Source organism: Strigops habroptila, chromosome 8, assembly GCF_004027225.2.
Source record: "Strigops habroptila isolate Jane chromosome 8, bStrHab1.2.pri, whole genome shotgun sequence".
Classification (NCBI taxonomy): domain Eukaryota; kingdom Metazoa; phylum Chordata; class Aves; order Psittaciformes; family Psittacidae; genus Strigops; species Strigops habroptila.
The window spans coordinates 42,071,847-42,079,533 of NC_044284.2; the positions used below are offsets into that span (position 1 = coordinate 42,071,847).

The window sequence follows — 7,687 nt, forward strand, 5'->3', positions numbered from 1 at the left end:
GTTTTGCTTTCTGCATAACTGTTTACACCCCAGCATGGTATTTGCTTTTTCACAATAGGACAAGTTTGTTGACTCATGTTTAGCTTGTGACCCAGTATAAACACCAGCAGTTTCTGCTGTCAGAACAGACGGCATCTGCTGCTGTCTACAGAGCTGGGTTTTTTCTCCTAAATACAGAAACTCGCATTTATCTGTACTGCATGGCATCCTAGTTTTTCCATGATCATTTCTGCATTTGTCAAGATTTGAATTCCAGCCATACCTCTCTTCAATAGCCTACAGATTCTTCAAATCTGTAATAGTTTGTTAATAAATATATTAAACCACATTTCTATTCACCATCCAAGATTGAAAGAAATGTTCCTTGGACAAGCATCTCAAAATACACATTTAAGTTCCCCCCTCCCCAGGTAGAATCATCCAACCATTCTGTACCCAGTTTCATCTAGAGTCACATCAGGTATGACTATGCCAGAAAGACTCTGTATTTGTCATGTACTGCCTCTCCCCTAGCCGTAAGACATTTTCAGTAAGACCTTTTAATCTTGTCATAGGACGATATTACTTTGGTTTGAGCTGACTTTCCACAAAAAACCATCAAACTTAAAAGCAGCCTGGAAAATGCTGGATGTTTCAGATTGTTGTGTTTAGTTTGGTTTGGGTTTTTTTTTTAATGTAAATGAAAATTAAACTGATCTGTAGTTACCCTGGTCCTCTTTTTCTTCCTTCTAGAGACAGGTACTGCACATTTATGGCAGTCAAGTTCTCCACCTATCTACCATAATTTGCAAAAAATCCCCACAAATTATTCTGAAATCACTTCAGCTAACTTATTATCAAAATTCCTGACACCCAGACAGCTTGAGACCATCTGATTTCCCAAGAGCCCTCTTGAATGTATTTTTTTCCCTCTATTCTAAGCAGAGATGTCACTATTTGTCATTATCACCAGCAGTGCTACTCAGCACTTCTTTCTTTTGAACTTTCTAACAATGCCTAGCATGAAGAAATAAAGCACTAAGCATTTCAGCCTTCTTGACATATTTTGAATAGGTCGTTCTGTTCTCATGATTATCCTACATGTACATTAATAGTATGAGGAGGACCGAGGAAAGTGCTGACCTGCTCATTTGTTGTGCTTACCAGGACTACTGAAAGGAAGGGTTGTCACAGTCATAACAACTATTTCTTATGTTAAGGGATCATGACAAAGCAAAGAAGCATTTGTCCTGCAGACTTCAAGATATAAACTAATCTCACAATTACAAAGGGAGAAGTGTGGTTATTCATTTAGTAGTGGCACTTTAGGTCACTGTAACCAAAAGCTCACTCCCATTGCTCAAGAGGCAAGCCCTGAGTTAGGCAGCCTGCAAGAAATCAAGCTGTAATACTGAGAGAGAAACCGGGGAGGGGGGGGAAGAGCGGGAGGGAGGAATAAAGTCTCATTTGGCCATGCAAGCTATGCAGCACAGTCCAACTCACCCTCTATCATACATTACATGAAACGTTATAAGTGGCAAATGGCAACTGTTAAGTAGTAACTATTTGTATAGTCTCAGAATGCCCTGAAAAAAGATTTGGATAAGCACATAGAGCTGCCAGGAGGCACTGCCTCTTGAGGTCCCTGTGCCTGGAACAGGGACCACAGTGACTAAGGGAATCAGAGTCATCTACAGAGAGAGAAGAAATCTGAGACATTAGCAAGAGCAATCCTAGATCCAGGGAGGGGAAAAAAAACCCCAGAACAAACCCACAGCAGTTCAAAAGTAAGGTCAAGTGAAACAAGAGCTGCCAAACAGGTCATAAAAGTATTAAGCTTAATCAGAAACATCCTACTATTCACATAAGAACACAGAATCACGTTCAAGTCCTGACTGTTGAAAGCAAGGCAAGTTAAGGTAACTCATCCTCATTGTTTCTTCTTTTATGACACCAGGGTGGACACAGTCTTCAGCAGACTTTGGTGAGACTTCTCATTCTCAATTTTACTTATCCTCCAGGTATACTTAATAAACAAGCGAACATTATCAATCAACTTCCACATTATATTTTTGGTTTATGAATTTGTTAAATGCATAAATACACTCAAATTTCTACAGCAGCATATTATATGATGTCTATTCTCCATAATAAGATGCATAGTATCACAGAAGATACATATAACACACACTGTGGACCTCCAGCTTTTTAGTTCACACTATTGTGAAAGGCTAAGGAATAAGACAGCAACCTACTTTATGGTTTCAAAGGGAACAGTAACACCTAGGAAAACACACAAAAATCTTCTGTGTATCACTAGTTATTTAAAGAACAGCTTCGGTGTTTCCTCCTGTTGTAGGATAGATTCTGATTAACACTTTTCAGTATTTTTAAATCTTTTTAAACAGGAGCCACAAGGTGGCAGCATGAATTAACCGCACGTTATTTTACTTCAGCATCAGCTCATTCCTGTATTCTCCAAACCTCAGCCACCTACTCCTACTCCTCACCTGAGCTGCAGCTGCTGTTTACAAGGCCATGCAGTGTGCTGGATCCAAAACCTGGTCCTAGTTGAAATAATGCTGCTTACCGGGCATCCCTCAAACTCTTAGATTGGTGCTGCCAAGAAAACAGTGAGGAACAGAAGAGAGGGATGGAAATGTCCTTGACAAAAAATGTTCTGCAGGCTCACAGGTTGGATTTAAACAGGAGGTTTTTCAGATAGCATTAATAAAACTATAAACTTACTTTTTGAAAGGCAGTTTCTGCATCATTCCATCTTAATGTCCTCCTGACTGCAAAGTACTTTATATATTAATCAGTGTAGTTATTTAACTAGTGAACCTATATTTAATGGATGTTTATATTCATCAATACTTATCTCATCTTCCACAAATGAAATTACTAACAGCATGCCAGATATCTTCTTCATGTGACTCCTGCAAATGCATTAAAACCAGCAAGCTATCATCTCCGAAGGCAACCGCGGGCAGAGCATGGTCTTGTGTATTTCTGTGGCAACTGTGCTAAAATTATGCTCTTCTCATTAAAAGAATCGGGGGTTTTTTTCTGGATCTGGCTTTAGCTATACAATTTTAACTGAAAATACGTAATGAGAATTCACGCTTTCACTTCAAAAATCTATTTAAAGCATTCTTGGGATTTTTACAAGACATCCTAAACATCCAAATTAAGCTCTTGCCTTCCATAATTGCTTTTTTAAACTTTTATAATGCATATGAAACAGTTCTTATTTAAACTCCAGCATTTTCCCTTGTGAAAAAGCATGGGAGGTTAAAGACAAGTTAGCTTTCTTTGTGAACTGTTATAGCGCTCCTGGGATGTTCCATCTGGAACAATACCCTGTGTGACCTTGAGCTACTCAGCCTGTCATCCACCCACCTCTCCTACTGGCTCTACAGTATGTTTGTGCAGAGCCGTGAAAAAATGCCATTCTGCAGTTAGCAGGGACTGTATCACCCCAAAGAAATATCACACCCATTTTGTTCTAGACACTGTTGTTTTGCCAAAGTGAAGTGATGCTGTTTGAAAGGATTAGTGTCACTCTGTACCGCCCAACTCACAGCCCTGGCACTGTAATTGCTGTCAAATTAGTTCTGTTCATGCTACAAGAAAAATACATTTAAGGCTTTTCTTTTACAGAACCATTCTGGACATCTGGTTTTTTATACATAAATAAAAACATAATGACAAGAAAAATTGAATCGATGACAAATGAGCCTACATTTCAAGGGACACCATCAAATTGCTGAAACCTTCAACTACAGTTCTCTTCAAATTGCTAAGTAAACAAGTAAAATCTTCAGGACTGAAAGTGTGTTAAATCTATCATTGTCCAAATAGAGGATAATATAAAAAAATCCAATAGTAACTGCGATTGTTGTTGCAGAGAAAACTGCCCCTGTATCTGCCCCTTGTACTAACTGTTCTCAGAAATGTTTTTATATCATTCACTTTGGTATACATCTGCTACTTGAGAAAGTGCAAAGTGTTGCCAAAACTTACTGCTTTCTTTTTCAGGTACTTTGTGATCTTTCCAGTAATTTTTTTTTTTTTTTTTTTTTTTTTTTTAAGTATTACCTGAAGTACACAGTTAGTACTAGGTTTTGTACCAAAAAAGTTATTTAGTATTGCTACACAGTACAGAGCAGAAAGTGAAGGTTGATAAATACAAACAGTAGCACATAACGGGAAACACCCTCCAAACAGCCTAAAACAGCATCAACTTTTGGTCACTTCAGCTGCTGATGTGTGTACAGAAAGTCACTGCTGGTAGTACAGGAGGCGTGCAGGTGGGCAAAATCACCCTAAAACTGTACGGCTTAAAATTGATGTGATTGAAAAACAGATGCTATTAATTCATGAAGTGATGGGCAGAATGGAAAACACAGAAGAAATTTGAGTATTCACTCCTTCTAATAACCTGCATGGGAAGGTACCTCATGAAATGATGAGAGATTTAAATTAAGCAAGAGGAATTACTTTTTAGAATAACACATAATTTAACAGAACTCATGGCTACAGAAATACAAATACATTTAAAATACAACTAATGGGAGAGCTATGATGCTTTTCTTCAACTGTAGCATTACAGGAGACACAAAGGCTATCAAAGCAGAACAAGACAGCTGGAGCCTGATGGATTATTAAAGGCAAATGTGACCAATTCATTTAAATGTACCTATCACAGAGCTCTGCTTGATGTAAAATTTTGGATGACACAGCTGGTGACTGCATGTAATCAACATTTTTTAATTACGTAAAACAATGCTTGGAAAAAAAAGCAACAAACTAGAATACAAGCCTAAAGTAAGAATCCAAACACTTAGAGGTGAAGCCATGTGAAGCTTACACGAATTTCCATCTGCTACCATTTAGGTGGCTGCCAGTTGTCTATGCCTTTTCTGCTGCTGTTAACACACAGGCCAAAGAGTGTACCAAGTATCCTCACAAGACAGCTGGTTACATACACTGACAACAGCCAGAAAGCGTGGTCAAAACAAATCATTGTGCAAGCAACTAAAGGCATAAAGTAAGCAGGGAAAAAATAGAAACCCTTACATAAGCTCTCTTTATCCTTCCACTCTTACCATTATAGACTTTTTCTGAGGCTGCCTGTATTCACCAGATGCTGGACACCAGTGCAGCATCACCCAATGCTGTGCCTTCTCCATCCCTCCCAGCGGGACAGATCCCACTGAAACATAAGAGCCATAGAGTCATGCTTTCCTGGGGTGAAGATTCACCAACACAAAGCACCAACTCCTGCTCACTGGTTCTAGCATTCAATCTAGCTCTAGGAGTAGCTTTATACACCCAAGTAACGTCCTCTGGCTTCCGCCACACTGAATGTCCTTACATCAGGTCTGAGCTAAGGTCTCCATACTCTCCAAGACAGAGGAAAATTATACACGTCCTTCTATCAGACTTGGGCTATAGAAGAGTGACAGTATAGAGCTTTAGTTCTCCCCTTTTCTAGGTAAAATACCACTAGGGTAAAATAGTGGGTACAAACCCACCTGCAAACAGCTGAAATCATTCTTTGAAAATTTCTGCTGATTTGTAACAAATTATAACATTTTCATAGAGCAGCGGTCTGTTTTCAACAGAACTGGGATTTGATCAGCACCCTGAACCTCCAGGTACCTGCAGCCTGGGATCACACAAAGCTGCTGTGAAGTTATATTATAATTTAGCTAACCCTAGAGAGATACCGGCACAATATAGGATTAAACTCAGCTTGAGTTCTGACAACAGTTCCTGTCGTTGTGGCAGTTGTACAAAACCCTCGCAGCCAAATTCACCCAAGCCATCTGGGATGGCTGAAATCCAGTGCTGCAATCTCTCCCCAGCTTGGCCCAATCTGAAATATTCTGGGTAGGGTTGGAAACTTTTCAGAAAGAAAAGCAGAATACCACACCTCAGCTGCTGAGAATCCCACCAGCATGCTATATTCCTGTTCTGGAAAGGCAGGATAAAAATATACTGAAACAAACCAGAAACATCTCTGATGTTACAAATGAGTGGTATAAACTCACTAGATGCTTGTTCCAGTTAAATCTATCGAAACATGCAGAGCCAGGTCCCCTACAGGCGGAGAATAAACTGTCTTTCTGTTTTACCAGTGCTTATTTCAGTTCCGACAGAAGAAAATCAGCAAGCTGGTGGGGGTAGAGTACAAATGCCTCACATACAACTCTGGATCCTGCAAGAGCACTCCTTGTACAATCCTATGTATGCTAGTCTTTAAGTTCACTGGAGTTGAGAAGACTATGTCAGGGAACACATTCAACCATCACAAGCTGATCTGTACCTGCAAAGACCCAAACCAAATCCTCAGGCAGCGCCTGTGTCCAGCTGGTGATTCTTACTTCCAACAAATCCAGATGCTCCAGATAGAGGGCCTAGAGGCTGGGCAGTTATCTTGTCCATCATACACACACACACTGAAAAGAGGTTGAAGAAAGAGCAGAGGAGTCACAATGACACATGGACATCACTGCAGGAATCCAGATAGTAATGGTATGGGGTTTTGTTACCAATTTTACATGCATACATGCTGTAGCATGGTGGGATGCTCTATCTGCCAGGGCAGAAGGGGCACTTCTGGCAACAGCCAACAGTCTTATTAGTACCTCCAACACAGAGAGAAGCCTGCACATATTAATTGTATTATTGGTTACTCTTTGGACAAAAAGGAATACCATAAAGGCACTCTCAAGGATTTTGGACTCTCTGATGAGCAGAGTTACACCGCTAGTTTGGCTTGGGCCTGGAGACTTCTGCTACACGAGGAAGGTAAAAAAACTCTGACCAACCCAAACCATACAAGCAATACAGACCCACCAACCTTTTCTTACACATCACACCTCTAATGAAAAGATCACTTAAAGATTAACTCTTAATAGAGGAGTCCAGGACTTTGCAGCTTCTAGTATAGTGGACATAGCAACATTTCTCCATAGGTTTGTCTCAAACAGGGAAAAGAAAGGAGAGCAGAAGTAACAAGGCCTCTGTGAAAGATTGCAGTTTGCAGTTATGCTGTAGCTTATTTTCAGCAGGACTTTCTGATGGACATTGTGCTGTGGTTTTAACACCTATTTTCAGAATCCCAGGCCAGCAGCTTTTCTCCAGCAAACACAAGATACTTGTCTGCAATACGACCACCCCTTATTTCTGTATATTTCATTGTAATGCCTGTCTATTGTTGCTTCTTCCAAAATATGCAGCTAAGTATACCAAGTAGATTATCCTAAATCTGGACATGTATAAAAAAACCCAAACAATTAATGTCTTCTCTGTGGCAACATTCACACAATCACAAATTCACACACTAGTAAGCCACCTTCATTCACAAATCCAAGCACAGATGGCTTACAAATTTGGGATACATCTTTTCCACTGACCTACTTGTGGCAGGACTGCAGCAGCTCAGATGACATGATTTGTTGCATCTTTTTTTCACTCTGGCTAATTGTAGCTGTGCCACACACTTATAACTGCAGCAAGTCCTTAATATAGCAGTGGGTAAACAAACATCACACAGAACAGCTTGCACAAGACAGAGGATGTGTATGCCTTAGAGACAGCTTACTCACATGTTTTAACAAGTGCTCTCAAGAAGAACGTTCCAGGCAGCCTTACATTTCTGCATAAGCCTTTTAGAGCATCAGTTACCCTTCGAACG

At 40.0% G+C, this 7,687-nt stretch overlaps 1 protein-coding gene across 3 annotated transcripts in view; it reads right to left on the reverse strand.

Moving 5' to 3' along the window:
* RGS8 (regulator of G protein signaling 8) overlaps positions 1–6,443 on the reverse strand; it is a 41,977-nt gene extending 35,534 nt beyond the window's left edge. For all 3 annotated transcript variants that reach the window (XM_030495503.1, XM_030495496.1, XM_030495494.1), the window contains exon 1: positions 6,314–6,443. The gene's annotated coding sequence lies outside the window, so the exon portion shown is untranslated. The remainder of the gene's footprint in view (positions 1–6,313) is intronic.
* Positions 6,444–7,687: the final 1,244 nt, after the last annotated feature.